The 16,916-nt window shown below is 40.5% G+C and overlaps 1 protein-coding gene across 6 annotated transcripts in view; it reads left to right on the top strand.

The window, feature by feature from the left end:
- LOC143269243 (disks large homolog 5-like) overlaps positions 1-16,916 on the top strand; it is a 97,907-nt gene that overhangs the window by 36,345 nt on the left and 44,646 nt on the right. For 3 of the 6 annotated variants that reach the window (XM_076554305.1, XM_076554307.1, XM_076554308.1), the window contains one exon: positions 14,867-15,022. The exons of 2 other annotated variants lie outside the window; for them this stretch is intronic. The gene's annotated coding sequence lies outside the window, so the exon portion shown is untranslated. Of the gene's footprint in view, positions 1-13,265; positions 13,510-14,866; positions 15,023-16,916 lie in introns of those variants that run through there. One more of the 6 variants, XM_076554309.1, reaches the window with a different exon arrangement.

Here is a 16,916-nt window from a genome sequence, read left to right as displayed (position 1 = left end):
CAATGTTGATAGATATAGAGAGAGTGAGCAGCCTTGTGTTATTTCTGATTTTAGTAGAATCCCTTTGAGTTTCTCTTCATTTAGTTTGATGTTGGCTGTAGGCTTGCTGTATGTTGCCTTTATTTCGTTTAGGTATGTTTCTTGTATCTCTGATCACTCCAAGACTTTTATCGTGAAGGGATGTTGAATTTTGTCAAAGGCCTTTTCAGCATTTAATGAGATGATCATGTGGGTATTTTTTCTTTTAGTTATAGTTATGGTAGATTCCATTTACAGACTTTCATATGTTGAAAGGGATATAGAAAACGTAGGTGAAAGGGTAGATTATTGAATCTACTCTGAAAAGAAAAAAGAGAGGATATAGATATGGTAATATAGAAAGTTAGATTTTTGAATCTACTTTTAGAATGGAACTACTAGTTTTAAATATTACACATTGGATTTTTGTATATTGTATATAAATTATGTATATTGATACAAATTTGAGATTGATTTTGTTAGAAAATGCTTCTATATATAATTCTAGTCTTGTACAATGTATCATTCCTATACAGTTCATTTCACAATGCAGTGCAGTTTTCAGTCCTTAAAAGTTATTGCCAACTATTTAGGATAATAAAGAAATGCAGGTTAGTAGTTAGTCATTACAATCAAACCTGTAGTCATATTAGGTCTGTTCTCAAGGTCAAGCAGAAATAAATTTTAGATAGACACGTCATCTTAAAAGCACTTCAGAGATCTTCAGAATATGGCATTGAAAATGATAACAGATTTTTTTTCTTTTTTTAAAGATTAACAATTTATTTCTGTTTAAAATATTTTCATTGTGTATATTCATTGTACATGGTACTGCGTTACATAAGGACATTTTCACCCAAGTCTATATTGCACATTGTTGTACCGAGTGCATTCTCTCTCCCTTCCATTTCTTCACCCCTCCCCTCCCACTAGACCCTGTTACTCTCCTAGATGGTTTTGCTTCTATTTTCACTCCATATATACATACATGATTTTATTTTTCTATATAAAATATCTGAACTACATATTGGGGACTGGCTTAATTCACTTATATGGTCATGTCCAGCTATATCCATTTTATTGCAAATGACATAACATTTTTCCTCTTTATGCCTGAAAAAAAATTGACTATGTATCCATGCCACATTTTCTTTACCCAGTCCTCTGCTGTTGGACATCTGTTTGTCTATAACTCAGCTATTGGGAATGATGCTGCAATAAACATTACCATACAAGTGTCTCTGTAATCTGTTGACTTGGAGAATTTTAGGTAAATACCTAGGAATGATATAGTCAGTGCATGTGGTAGATTTCAAATGTTTTGGCGAACTTCCATACCACTTTCCATAGTGGTTGGACTAGTTTACATTCCCACCTGCAGTAAATAAGGTTCCCTTTGTCCATAGCCTCATCAATATTCATTATTATTTTATTTATCACTTTGCTAATAATTGCCACTCTGATCATAGTGAGATAAAACATAATATTTTGTTGTTGTTGTTTTTGAGACAACAAGGTCTCACGCATGCAAGGCTGGACTTTCTCTATATCCATGACCTTGAACTTCTTAAATTCTTGCCTCTAACCTCCCAATTTTGGGGATTATCGGCTTGTGCCACGACACTTGATTTATGCAGTGCTGGGGATTGAATTCAGAGCTTTGTCCATGCTAGCCAAGCACTCTACCCACTGAGACACACCTCCAATCCTTGAATGTAGTTGTAATGTGCACTTCTCCATGGTTAGTGAGGTTAAATGCCATCTTCATGTGTTTATTGGTCATTTTTGTTTTATCTTATGGGGACTGTTCATTTTATTAGCCCATTCATTAGGTCACTTGACTTATTTAGTATTTCTTTTCGTTTTTTTAGTTCTTTATGTTTTTAGAAATTAGTGCTTTGTCAGATATTTAGCTCTTCAGATTTTATTCCATCCTAAGCTGTTTCCTCATCTGACTGTTTCCTTTGGTGTGCAGAAATTTTTTACTTCCTGTTGAAAGCTTGATTCATCCAAGACTGCAGAGGCCCTGATGAAAGTACAAAAGGAACATTGTTCTGTGTCTTCACCCAGGGTCAGACTTGGCAAGGCCAGTCTAGGGCTGGTGGCCAGGGCCTTGAAGGGCTTAAGGTTTTGGTTCCTAAAAACTTGGGTTTTTCTCCTGAAGAGGCTGGATTTATCAGTCTCAAGGCTGTTGTGTGCTCTGTAAACGGTGCTCTTGAAATGGCCTGTGTTCCCTTTGTGCAAAAGGCTTGGTTAGCCTCCTGCTTGCCTCGTCCCATTGTATGACAGTCTTCTGCTGACTCTGTCCCATTTTTCCCTCTCACTTGGTTCAAAGATCAACTCCTACTAGACCTTAATGTAATGTAATACCTAAACAGTTTCAGAGGTTTAGTCCATTCCATCATGATGGGGAGCATGGTGCTGGAGCAGTAGCTGAGAGCTTCATCCTGATCTGCCAGCAGAGAGAGAGAGAGAGAGAGAGAGAGAGAGAGAGAGAGAGAGAGAGAGAGAGAAAGAGGAGGGGAGGGGAGGGGAGGGGAGGGGAGGGGAGGGGAGAGGAGAGGAGAGGAGGGAAGAGAGAGAAGAGAGAAAGCTTTTTTCTTTCTTTCTTTTTTTTTTTGACTAAGAGACATGTCTGCTCCTCACAGTATCAATCTTCTTCAAGAAGACAATGGGCATTGAAGAAAGTCAATATAGTGTTTACTTTATTTGTGGCAAAGTTAGCCACCGGGTAAGAAAGTGACCTTACATCAACTGCTGACAGTATGCTGTCCAAAATGGACAAGCAGGACACAAAAAAGGACTGATGCTCCTTGCAAAGACAAAGTAGAAAGGCCCTCCAGAAAATCCTGCTTTGCAATGAGTCTGACAGATATGCTAGGCCTGTAGGCCAAAGATGGATGTCCCAATGGTGCAGAGAAATCTTGAGTGACTATCCAGGCAACCAGCTGTTTCTGTTATTTGTCACAATTTGTGGAAGTCACTTAGTTATAGTTCCTGTTTACTCAGTTAATATTATTTCCTTCTCAGGTCTCTGAAGGAGTTGAACATTAGATATAGTTTTCCTTGTTGAAGAAATTTGGAAAAGAAACTCACTAAAGAGGTGTGAAGTGTATAAGATTGAAAGACATCAAAAGATAGTTTTGGGTTGGTAATACGAATTAGGATAGAAGAAGAATTAGACACAGTCCTTTGGATTCACAAAGATAGGATAGCTAATGGAGTATTCTGATTTTTGTCATGTCCAAATGGACTAGACATTGTTGATGTATTTATTGCCTGTGTATATTGTATCTAGTTATTGTACTTAGTGTATTTATTTCCTGTATATATTTATATAGTTATTGAATTTATTGTATGTAGTTTTTCTTATATTAGTTATAACACTTTTTTACTTTAGACCAAAAAAAAGGGGGGGGAATGTGATATTTTATTGTGCTCTAACAAAGCTTGCCTGAAAATCAGAAGGAGGAGTAGCCATTAGTTAACCATAGAGGTCTGGATATCTGGACAGACAGAAAAGAAGTGATAGAGCTGGGCAAATAGAGAGTGTGATAAGGTGGGGTGAGAGAGGTACTTACTCTCTTTTGGTGGAGTATTTCATAGGGTTAAGAAGTATTGGCTGGGGGTGGAGAGATGACTCAGGAGTGAAGAACAGTGACTGCTCTTCCAGAGGACTCAGGTTCAATTCCCTACACCCACATGGCAGCTCACAACTGTCTGTAACTCTAGTTCCAGGGTACCTTTGCACAGACACACACAGGCAAAACACCAATGTACATAAAATAAGTAGAAAGAAAGAGCTGGTCGGTGGTGGTGCACATCTTTAATCCCAGCACCCAGGAGGCAGAGGCAGACAGATCTCTGTGAGTTCGAGGCCAGCCTGAGCACTCGGGAGGCAGAGGCAGGCAGATCTCTGTGACTTCCAGGCCAGCGTGGTCTGCAAAGCGATTTCCAGGAAAGGTGCAAAGCTACACACAGAAACACTGGAAAAAATCAAAGGAAGGAAGGAAGGAAGGAAGAAAGGAAGGAAGGAAGGAAGGAAGGAAGGAAGGAAGGAAGGAAGATAGATAGATGATAGATAGATAGATAGATAGATAGATAGATAGATAGATAGATAGATAGATAGGCTTCCTACTCTGTACCTCTGATTTTTCAGCTTTTGCCCCAATATCTGACTCTGGGTGATTACTTGCAGCTTCAAGTGACCATGTTCAGGACTGACTGTGAACACGCCTCTCTGTCCTCAACCAGACAGCTGGTAGAGGCAGCCTGTTGGTGGAAGACAAAGCCTACTAAGCCTTTGTCTCAGTACAGAAAATAAAAAGGAAGCCAGAAGTTGGCTATTTGTATTACTTATCAGTTCCCCTTTATATATCTGCCTCTCAGGGAAGACTGTGTAATTCCTTTTCCCTCAAATTAATGAGTTTATTGAGGTTAATACAGGAGTATAGGTATGGGATTACTTATAGGAATATGAATAACTCTAATGTGTGACATCACAAAGACTTACGTTAGAATGGGAGACTCATGAAGACTGGAACTCTGAATATGTCTACATGACTTGTTTGAAGCTGAATGAGACAGAGAGTCTCATTTCTTCAGTTCTCCTTAGTTACCGCCTATTTAACCTTGGGAGCAGAAGGACCTTGTTAATCCTGTAAGTTTCAGCTTTCCCAGCCATAGTTTAAATGCTGAGTATTATGAACCTCCTGTCTCTTTCCATAGACCTTCCTGAGACTTAAGGAAATAGTCCTACCCAGGGAAGAACACACCAGTTGCATACTCAATATCAAATGGTTAGTCCTGAAAACATATGCTAGCTATACAGAATGATTGGTTTACATTTAGGAAACACACACACACACACACACACACACACACACACACACACATATATATATATATATATATATATATATATATATATATATATATATATATTACACATATATATATATGCATGTAGCAACAATTAATGAAAATAGAGGTCATAAATTAGAAGCACAGCAAGGAGTAGTGTAATGAGGGCTTGGAAGGATGAAAAAGAACAGAAAATAATGCAGTTATAATCTCAAAAATGTTAGAAAAGTATTTCATAAAAAGGAAAATTGTTAGACAACATTTCATCCTTTCCTTAAAAATGTTAGTTGTCTCTACAAGTTCACATTCTCCCTTAGAGCTCTGCAAAGGCACTAAAGGCAAACACCAGTCCTGAAGTTCCTGATGAATCAACCATTTTATGTTTGACCTCTCCTGTAAGCACGTCCCAGTGCTCTATCATGCCCAGTGAATTGGCTGCAAAGCACTACTTCTCTCATGTATATTTTATCAGGAAAAACCCATCCTTCATCATCTTCCAGTCTGTGTGAACCTCTGCTTGTGATAACCAAGCATCCCCAATGCTTTCTGTGAGCCAGTCCATCAGGAAATAATTTCTTTCAGGTATCAGTAGATTACATAGCCTGTATTTCAAGGAGGTTTAAGTAAGTGCATGACCTACTTTCCCACTTCTATTGCACTCAGATTGATCTTATCTGTTCTCATAGCCTACAATCCCATGAGGCAAGCTTTGACAGGATGTTTCATTGATCTTTTGAAAGTCTTTTCTAATTCAAGTAGTTGAGAGACAGAATACTCCCTGACGAAGACAGGCTCTTTTTGCAGGCCATTTTAAGGCTCCCAAAAGAGAGTTCTAGCATAGATTTTCCTTTTTTCTGTATAAAGGGTTGAATCTAAGTGGCATCTTGTGTCACTGTTATTCCCAACAGAGAATTACATTCTAATTGTATACAAGTATACTGAATTTTGGCCTAAGGAATTTTAATGAATACAGCAGTTTCATATATGACCTTGATTTTTTATCTTCCATAAAACTTCTAACTTTTGATTAACTCTATTTTCTAGCTTTTTGTTTTTACATCTTTCCATTTCCATTTAGAAAATTCTATGGATTTTACCTCTTAACAAAAATTTATTTAGTTAGAAAACATTTTTGTGAACTTCATGGCAGAGAACTAATATACATTGAATATCTCAACTCATTGAATTCATTATATGTAAATTGCATTTGTCATATAAAGAAACAAACTTAGATGGTGTGTTTGCAAGTTACTAAAGTATAAAGTTGTTAGATGTTCGTTTTGGGCATGTTTTAAGCATAAATCGCATTTTTAAACAAACATTCTTTTACACAAGATTTTTATTGTCACAGTGTTGGATATCTAAGGAATGTCACGTTTTAGCAAGTGTTGTGGAAGACAGGGATTACAAAGACTTGGGGTGGAGAAATATGGAGAAAGAAAAACACAGAGAAAAGTTTTTATTTGTTATGATGTAATTAATATTTACTAAGGCACTGTACAAACTCAGGGAGGCAAAAGTGGTTATAGTATCCTGGATGAATAAGGGAAGAGCAAGAAGAAGGAGAAATAGAAGAGGAAGAGTAGTAGTTGTAGAAGATGGATCCAAGGTTGGATGGATGGATAGGGGTAGATAGATGGATGGATTGATAGATAGAGATAGGTGTTGGAAAGTTAGACAGATAGATAGATAGATAGATAGATAGATAGATAGATAGATAGATAGATAGATTAGATAGATCCATATGTATGTATCTACATACGTACATAGACAGGAATATATACAGTTTTTCAGTCTATGCAATACAGTAGTTACTGAGTGCACCAAAGAGAGAATGGACTCAGAACATTTGTCCTTTTTTCGATATTGGTCAAAGAACTAAATCTGGGTGAAGAACTCAGAATTTTTTCTTTCAGCATCTGTAGCTCTTTGAATCTGGACAATTCTATGACTTTTGTTACCCAGAAATAGCTCTCAAATTTCGATTGTATCACAATTGTATCACAGCGGTCCCACTTTTTCTTTATGCTGATGTGTGAGATGATGTGGGACAAACCTGGTAATCTCGGGAGACCTGGCATTCTAGTCCCCCAAGAACCTTTCTAAATAAATGCTCTAGGCTTTTTGTAGAACTCTAGAAAAGGAACAAGGAATCCTGGATATAGCAAATGATACAGAGATGTTGTGACAAAACAGATTAAGTTCTAGAATGATGATATGGATTATTGTGATGGAGAGGCAAGAATTTCTGGTTCAGAAATATGTAACAGGCTAGATACTCTGAAAATTACATTTAGACCACCTTTTTCTCAGAGCTGAGGACCAAACCCAAGGTCTTGTGCTTACTAGACAAGCACTCTACCACTGAGCTAAATCATCATTGCCTAATTTTTAAGCACATATTTTAGAGAAAAATCAAAGGGAAAGGGAGGACTTCAGACTACGAATGCCTGATGCCATTAGGCCCCTTTGTTCTCCTTTTCCTGCTTTGCCCTGGCCTCTTTCATTTGAGGGATTAGTCTGGGCCCACTTCCTTTCTTAGTTTGGCCCAGTCTTCTTCAGGGTTCGAGTTATGCTGAGGCCAACTTCTCATCTTGGTGAGGGCCCTGGCTTTAGTCCAGGTAGAGTTTACACATGGCTATTCTCCTTTTCTTTCTTCTAGCCAGGTATTTTTCTTCTGAGAGATAGGGTAGGACTCATTCCCCTCTTGGTTGGGCCAGCCTTCTTCATGGTCAAGGTTAGGCATGGGCATTCTTTTCTTTTCTTTTTGTTGCATTTAATTTTGTTACTTTTCCTTCTTCTCCTTTGCCCTTAGCTTGTCCATTTAATGGACTGGCCCAGGGATACCTCTGTTTTTCCTCTGGGTCAGAGCTTAATCAGCTTCAGGTTTTGGTGCAGGCCTCTTTTAGGCCATGGTTTGGCCTTTTCATTCTTAGGGTTGGTCCCTGATTTTCTGGGTGAGTGAAAGCCATTGCTAATTTAGGCTTTATTCCTGGTCATCATCAGGTCCATCCTTAGGCCTTGGAATACTCCGTCTTGATGTCTTTTTTTTTTTAATTTATTTTTTTATTTTATTTTACAATACCATTCAGTTCTACATATTAGCCACAGGTTCCCCTATTCTCCCCCTCCCACCCCCTCTCCTTACCCCCACTTCACCCCCCATTCCCACCTCCTCCAGGGCAAATCCTCCCCCAAGAACTGCAATCAACCTGGTAGACTTAGTCCAGGCAGGTCCAGTCCCTTCCTCTGAGACTGAGCCAAGTGTCCCTGCATAAGCTCCAGGTTTCAAACAGCCAACTCATGCAATGAGCACAGGACTTGGTTACACTGCCTAGTTGCCTCCCAAACTGTCAAGCCAAACAACTGTCACACCTATTCAGAGGGCCTGATCCAGCTGGGGGCCCCTTAGCCTTTGGTTCATAGTTCATGTGTTTCCATTCATTTGGCTATTTTTTTTTCAATAATTGAGTAAAACTGAAATTTATTATAAGTCACAGTTGTCCTAGGGACCTCCATACTATATATATAGCCTCCATGGTTCTATGGGTTGTGGTCTGATTGTTCTTTATTTTATATCTAGAATCCACTTATGAGTGAGTATATACCATGACTGTCTTTTCTGGGTTTGGGTTACCTCACTCAGGATTTTTTCTAGTTCCATCCATTTGCCTGCAAATTTCATGCTTTCATTGTTTTTCTCTGCTGAGTAGTACTCCATTGTGAATATGCACCACATCTTTGCTGTCTCAGCCTAGAGGCCTGTGGTAACAGTTGCAGTAGGAACACCCCACCTGGAAGTCTTCCAGTCGAAATCATTGTATCCTAGGAACCCAAAATTTTCTGCTTTTCTCCAAGTTCTGGATAACCAGTAAGTGTTTTTGGGCTTACTTGATGGTGGTGATTTACTAATCTGTAAGTGCAGTGGAAGAGGAAGGAAAAACTGAAAACTTCCATGTGCTTGGTGTCAAATGGTATCTAGGGATTTAACATGTGACAAAGATTGTAGATATCCATTTAAGAAAGATCCTGAAACATCTACACATTGTTATCAACATCTTAGATAACATCAGTGCTCTAGAAGCATGGAAGTTCCATGCACAGAATGTCGCATGATCAAGCATGCCCCACCCCACTGTAATAGTGCCACCAGCCCATCATAAAGGGTCAGGGCACCATCATTGTTGTGCCACAACACACACATGCTTGTTCCTACACAATACCCACATACATGTGCCCACATTCATATATTTAAAAACACGTATTTTTCTACATCTTTGCATGCACATACACATACACACATAGAAATCTAATTTGAAATTAAATTTGATGTACAATAAATTGGCATATCAAGAAATTAAAAAGAAACAAATAACCTTTGAGTATTGGTAGGCATGTATATGGTAAGCATGTTGTATGCAGAACTATGGGTATAGTTATGTGCACAGTTTTGTAAGTATCTATATGGTATAGATAATATGTACAACCATATCTAACTGCATATTCATGTGTATATAAATATAAAGATATACTGAAATCCCAACTCCCATACAGCAGCCAAGGACGCAGCAGAACTTTGTGAGTGGCCAGCTTGCTGTGTTAGCTCTTTTCTGCCTTCAACTCTGAGTGGCTGTTTTTTTTTTTTTGTTTTTTTTTTGTTTTTTTTGAAAGGCATAACTTTTTAATTCACAACAGAGAAACTGCACTTGCCTTATAAGAAAATATGCAAAATGTAACTTTCAAAAAGCAGAAATATGAGAAATATTCTTTGCTATCAGTATCTAGAAATGAATATCACCACAAGCTTCACAGACTCCTGCAAAAAACTGTTCCAAGTGACACCCAGCAGCCCCAGAACACTCTTTAGTTTAGTGTGGGGTACCATCCCAGGCGCAGGTCAGAATGACCCATGGAGCACATGGAGATGGTGAACAGGCATCAGTCCTGCAGTGGAGATCATCTCAAGAGGAATTACGGACCCTGCAGGCAGCTAGAGACCTGAACAAGGCTACCAAAGAAAGGGAGTCTTCCAAACACTCATCTGGTCTCATATTAGGCTTCTGTCCCCAAATTCTCCAACGTGTAGGGACAGAGGTGCCCATGGCCCCAGAAATGATGGGCCCTTACTCTAGATTTCATTATGGTCCCGATCCTTGGAGTGGGCTACAGCCTACATGTTCACCAGAGTTCCTTCCCTACAACAAAATGATGCCTTTATGTATCCCCCATATTTCCCAATACCCCTACGCTTCCCACCTCAGGTGGCGGGGCTTCCGTGATACTCAACTCCGGGTGGGCCCAGTCATTTCACCCATGTGGCATGACATTGAGCCATGGACATGCACCATTGCTCAGGGCCAGCACTGTGCCTATTAGAGCATGTAGTAGACCTGAGAATTCATTCTAGAGTTGATGGAAAGTGGAATGTAATGATATGTGTGTCAAAATGAATAGGAGTCAATCAGATGAATGGCAAATAGTGAGGGCTTTTGGATCATGTCCTCTCTGTGTGCCTTCATCAGTCTTCAGATGTGACGCTGCACCTTTCCTCCATGAAGGGACATGTGGTGCTTCTGACCTGCTTCAGGAAATTGTCAGGAAGTCCTTTCTAGGTTTTCAGGGGAGATCTGAGTCTTTCCTCACATTAATACATCCACTCAAATAACGTCCTATGTCAAGCCCCATGTTTTGATATAGCATATTCTGAATGCCATCAAGTATGAAATAAAGCCTAAAGTCTGTCTATAATTAATGAAATGTGTTCATATTTGATCCTGAAGTGCAGCATTTATATAAATTTATAGGTGAACCCATGTATATCTTGTTCCGTTCATGTAATTTTGCATCCATTTTTCAATAACTTTTGTTTTAAAAGTATCTGGAGATTGAAATATACAAGGTACTTCATTTACCTGGAATATTTTTTGACTAAGTCTTTGAGACATTAGTATTCTTTTTTTTTTTTTTTTCCGAGATAGGGTTTCTCTGTGTAGCGTTGCGCCTTTCCTTGAACTCACCTGGTAGTCCAGGCTGGCCTCGAACTCACAGAGATCCACTTACCTCTGCCTCCTGAGTGCTGGGATTAAATGCGTGCGCCACCACCACCCGGCTGAGACATTAGTATTCTAAAACATGCAATAACCACAAAGGCTATTTAACTTCTGAAGTATCTTGGAAATTTTGACTTTTGTAAGAATGTTATATTGGGATAAGTATGTGATTATTGCTGTAACTGGTTAAATGCTAAAACCTGAACTGTCCACAGCGGCCTGCATAGCACAAATGACCAATAGCCTTATACCAGGGAAGTGCACGGGACACATAGGACAGACTCTCAAAGGCACAATGCCAAGAAGGAACATGGCATTTCAATGACTCACCCTGGAACCTTCCTTGGTGCTTTTTCACTGGTTATTTCCAGTGAACTCACTTACCTGCATGGCAGAGTAACTTCACTTTTGCCTTTTCCCATGAATTACTCTGGACAAGCAGTTTCTTCAAGCTAGACACATAGCAACCCTCCTCCCATCAAGAATTCTTCCCACTACAGTGAACTTTTATTAAGAGTGTCATTCATTTGAAACAAAATTCAGCTCAAATTTTTCACAATGCACTTTAATAATAATATTCTCTAACTTTCAGAACCACAAGAAAATTCTCTAAGGCAGAAATCCATGAGTTGATCATGGAAAGTTGGGTGGAAGGAAAGAGCTTACTCCTCCTAATTTGTTCATTGACCTCTATATAAACAGAATGACAGAATGGCATGATGTGTTGTGTATGTTCATTCTCTATCATATGTATGTATGTATTTCCCCCTCTCAAAATAAGTAAATGGATAGATATTATTATTTTAAATTTGATCGGTAGATTTCCATACATCATATGAAATAATTAATTTTTAAAATAATGAAAAAAATCGATGCAGCTCATAACTGTTTGTAACTCCAGTTCTAGAGGAATCGACACCCCCACACAGGCATATATGAAGAAAAAACACCAATGCATGTAAATTAGTGAATAAACAATTAAATTTTTGTATTTGATAGTGGTGTCAGGAGCCCCAGAAGCATTCCACAGAACTAACTAACCTAGGTTCATAGTGAACCACCAACCAGGTAGCTTGCATGGGACTGACCTAGGCACTCTGCAGATATTTTACAGGTGTATAACTTGGTCTTCTGGTGAGACTCCTAACAGTGGGAGCAGAGCTTGTCTCTAATTCCTGCTTTTGGCCCCCATTCCTCCTACTGAATTGCTACATCCAGCCTTAATAGAAGAGGTCATGCCTAGTCCCACCACAACTAGATATAACATGACAGACAGATATTCATAGGAGGCCTGCCCATTTCTGAAGAGAAAAAAGAGAAGGAGGAATGGATGGAGGTCAGGAAGAGTGGAGGTGGGTGGAGGGTTGAGAGGAGAGGATGGAGGTGAAATTTTGGTTAGGATATAAAAATAAAAATAAACAAATAAATAAAAACATTCATTCTAAAAGAAGGGAGAATATTGATGTTTATCATATTTAAATTTGAGATACTAAAAAATGTCCCTCAAGGGACATTGCCACTTACTCTAACTTTATAATGTGCTTACAGTTGTACAGGGATAGTTAAATCATGCTGATGTAATATGAGATCACCTGGGATACTATGAAGAAGAAAGTGACCTTTCATTAACCCACAGCCTCTCTACCCAGATTCCAGTAGAGAGAAAGGAAAACGCAAGATGCTCTGAACACAGTGATGTGGAGAAAATTGTGTACTTTTATGATGTTTAGATAATTTTTCATTTTTTTTTTACTTTATATGTGCAGGTGTTGCCTGCCTGTGTGTCTGTATAACATATGCATGCCTGGTGATCTGGGAGAAGAATTCAATATGCAGATCAGTCATTGTAATGCTTGCCTTGTAAACCTGTACACACATAGCTGAACCCCAGGGATCCTTTACCAGTAATCCAAGCTCTCCTAGCAAGTTCTCCAGTCTGTGAATTGAAGGCTTAGTTCCCCAGCACAGGACCACTGGATGGCAATGGGCCAGCCCCTTGCTCTCACTCAATGCTTCCCAGTGCCTCCAGGGAGAGCAGCTTCCTCCTAAAGAAGCTCTCTAAAGCACAGGTTGCCTCAATTTAGGTCCAAAGCAACATGCTCAGAAACTAGAAAATCTCTAAACTCAGGAGTCTATATTAACCTTTCCTCCAAGTAAGATGACTGTGTCAGGGATTTCTTTGAGTAACAGAAGGTTGACTAACAGTGAAAGGATTGCATGTATTTTTCCATGTTTAACTATATTCCATGGACCACATTGTATGTTTGCACTCATCAAGGATGTGCATCTGAGTAGTTTCTAGTTGGTGGTGTTCTGATGAATCCTGCTGTAACCCTGTTGTCCTCTCTTCTCTGTGGACACCTACATTCCATTCTGGAATCAATGGTCCACTTGGAGTCTGCATTCAACATTCTGAATAATTTTAAAGAGCTTCTCACAGGGCTACAACATCTTACACTCCTACTAATATCTGATATTTCTCATTTCTTCCAACCTTCCATCAGGCCGATTTTAACTCAGTATGAAGAAGTTTGGAATAAAAGCAGTTTCTGAGTACTGCAGAGACAACATGGAGTGGGTGCGTTAGAGTGTGGTGAGCCTAAGGGGTGCACTGAGACAGCCTCTTCTCACACCTCAGCATAGCTGTGGGACTTCTGCTGGGCTGAGATGCAGTCACAAGCATCTCTGCATTTCAGAATTTCTCAGAGAATAGAGTCCAGGCCAAGCTCCAAGGACAAGGTTAGCTGAACCAAGGTTGGGCAAAGGTGAAAGGAAAATGGCAGCAGATGACGAGGAGAAAACAAAACAGGATGCAGGGAAGTCATCAATGGTCAGCCACCATTCACCCAGAACAGAGGACACAAACTCTCAGGCAGCCTTTCCTCTTCTCAGTAGCTTCTTTCTCACCTTTATAGACCCTATTACTTTGTTTTTATCCCGAGGATTTCTTTGTAGATAAATAATTCTGCCTCTACCTGAAAAACCTGAAAATACCTGAAAACCTTTTAGCCTTCATCAGTTTTCTGTCTTTTGTTGCAGCTAGCTGTGTGGACATGCAGAATGATGGACAGCACCATCTGTTCTTTGACTGATGCAAAGTGGTACTAACCAGATTAGGCACAGTACTTTCTCATTCAAATCTGTCTACACCATTCTTAAAGATGTTCCATTGTTCCGTGAGTGAGTAAACATACACATAGAGGCTCAAACACATATTTTCATACCCACAAGATTACACATAAGAAAACACACAAATACACACACCTGTCTTGAACCCAGAAGGGGAAGGGAGGAGGCTGGAATGTTGCAACTTTTGTACTACAGGGAGAGGTAGTGGATCCTCCCTGCTGTCTACAAGCTTTTTAGACACAACCAGGCTTTTCTGCCCTGGCCTGAAATTATTTCCCCTCCTAGGACAGTTTTTATCACAGACTCAATGACTGTACATATAAGTAACAACCTCTGCACAACTGAGTTTGACCACACAATACCAAGTGCCCATGGAAGAGGGCTGGACATGAAGCCTCCTGATAGATCCAAGTTGACCCATCATAGTCTCCTCACTAAACCTGCCCAGATTCTGACACAAAAGACATTGATTGCACTTGAAAATGGAAATCTCCGTTGTCATTACCCAACAACTTTTGACTGGATTACAGTGCATATTATGTGAAAACAGCCCCAGGTCAGTCAGTAGGAGGCTACTTGGGTCACCCACAGCACTTTCCTGAAATGCGCACTCTATACAACTATGAGGAGGAATCTTTTCTAAGGACTCAGCCATATACATGTTAGAGTGGGCATCAAAATGTCAGGTTCTCTGTGTGAAGCCAGTAAGACAAACCAGACATTTCCTGGAAAGTTACCTCTATGCTGTGAAAGAAAAGAAGTCTACTTATTAATTTTAAAATAGATCCATTGCTTGATTTTTGTAGAGGACATTCCTCCTTCCATGCTGTTTCTGCCTCCGATCTCATAACACCCATGCCAAGCAAATGAGACCAAGACACTTGACCTCACTCACTCAGATCGCTGTGCTACTCCCTAAGTGACTCCCATCATAACACCGCTCCTACCATACTGACACATAGGTGAGTGACATGTGATTTACTCTTCTCCCTCAATGGACTGCAACTTTTAGCAGAGCAGTAGGATTCCTTGGCAGTCATGCAGTGCCTTCCAAGAGGCTAACTCCTCAGAAAGACTTGTGAATGATCACAGAAATGAACTATTGGATGGGATGGGTCAGTTGGATAAGTGAGTAGATGGTTACATGGGTGTGTGTATGTGTGTGTATGGTTAGACAAGTGGGCATCTTGGTCCTGCTGCTTCAACCTACCTGCTGCTGCTTTGTGCAGAGGTCATAGATCTTCTCATGAGCCTCCTCTCAGAGCCTCCTTGCCTCCTTGCAGGACTCTTGTAGTGAAATCTGCTCCCCCTGCAGGTTTCTGTAGTTCTTTTTCAACATGCTCACTTTTTCCTTTAGCTGAGTCCATTCACTCAGGAGCTGACAGTAGAGGGTGCTGAAATGTCACCAAAAATGATGAGCTCTACCTCCATCTGCCCCTCCTGCCTCCCAATACCATCCTTCCTGCAAGGTCCCATGTCCCCATCCCCATGAACCCTGGGCAGGAACCCGCATTAGCCATTGCAGCATCACTCAGGTGCAGGCCAAAGCCAGAGAATAGGCAAATTACAGAAAGATTCAAACTACTTCTGAATACGCTGACAGCAAAAGGGATCCATGTACCTATGAAAACTGGATCCCCCACTTCCTCCACACACCCCCTGGTGCTTAACTGTTCACAGTATTGGGGAAACATGAGCAGGTAGAGGAAAACCATGCCCTAAGGGGGACAGAGGACCCAATGGGAATACATTCCATCCATGTTTCCCATAGAAACCAGCTCTGTAAGCTCTTGCCAGAGCCACAGAAACCATTCATGGTGCAAACCATGTTTTCTCTCTAGAAGCTCCAGAAGTTGACAGGAAAATGTTGGGAGGGGCTCTTAGACTCTTCACTCTTAGGAGAACTCAGTTTAGGAGGCAAAAGTCTAAGAGCTATAAGGCAGGCTGCTTGCTAAGAGGTAAACAGGCTAGAACCACAGCCCAGGTTTTGTTCACAGGTGAAGAAGGGAAGAAGCTGCTGTGGGATGTCTTCTGTGTGCTGTGAATAAGTGTTACTCCCATTGGTTAATAAGTAAGCTGCTTTGGCCTATGGCAAGGCAGGATGGAACCAGGCAGAAAAATCCAGGAGAAACAGAAAAGAAAGTCAGAGGTGGAGGAGATGCCAGCTGCCACCCAAGGAGAAACATGTCAGCAGCCTGGCCATGCAGCAGCCATGTGGCAAACAGATTAATAGAAATGGGTTAACTTAAGATGATAGAGCTAGCTAGCCAGAAACTTAAGCCATTGGCCATACAGTTTGTAAGTACTATAAGCCTCTGTGTGTGTCTTTGGGACCATTTGGCTTCAGGAGGTAGGTGGGACAGATTCCTCCTGACAGCTGGGTCAGGCAGGACTGGAAAAACTTCAGACTACCAGAAGCAGTCCTTAACAATTTCAGGGGTCCCATCTAAATTAGGCACTCACCGGTAGGAGTTGGTGTGCTTACTCAGCTCCTTGCAATTGTAAGAAGCCTCACAAATCTCCTTGGGGAATTTCTTTACATCTGACATCTCCTTCTTATGCTGTGTTTTCAGCATCTCCAGCTCAGATTTCAGCCTGTGGTAGGGCATGACCCCAGGAGCAAAGAACCCCATGAACACAGGCGGCAGGGATCACATGCATTAAGGTTCTGTTTTATACTACCGTAGCCCACTGGATGTCACACCCTGAATTCTATGTACTGGACCTCCTGATGTGTATTAGACTTTGCCTTACTGTCCCATGGCCAGGAAAGGCTGGGTGTTAATTGGGAAGGAGACAGGACTACATCAGCTCCCTGTGTAGGCCTGGAGGGGGGTACACTAGCTCTCTAAGAAG

Source organism: Peromyscus maniculatus, chromosome 18 (genome assembly GCF_049852395.1).
Source record: "Peromyscus maniculatus bairdii isolate BWxNUB_F1_BW_parent chromosome 18, HU_Pman_BW_mat_3.1, whole genome shotgun sequence".
Classification (NCBI taxonomy): domain Eukaryota; kingdom Metazoa; phylum Chordata; class Mammalia; order Rodentia; family Cricetidae; genus Peromyscus; species Peromyscus maniculatus.
The sequence above is the reverse complement of the archived record's forward strand: the minus strand, read 5'-3'. Positions and strand labels throughout refer to the sequence as shown.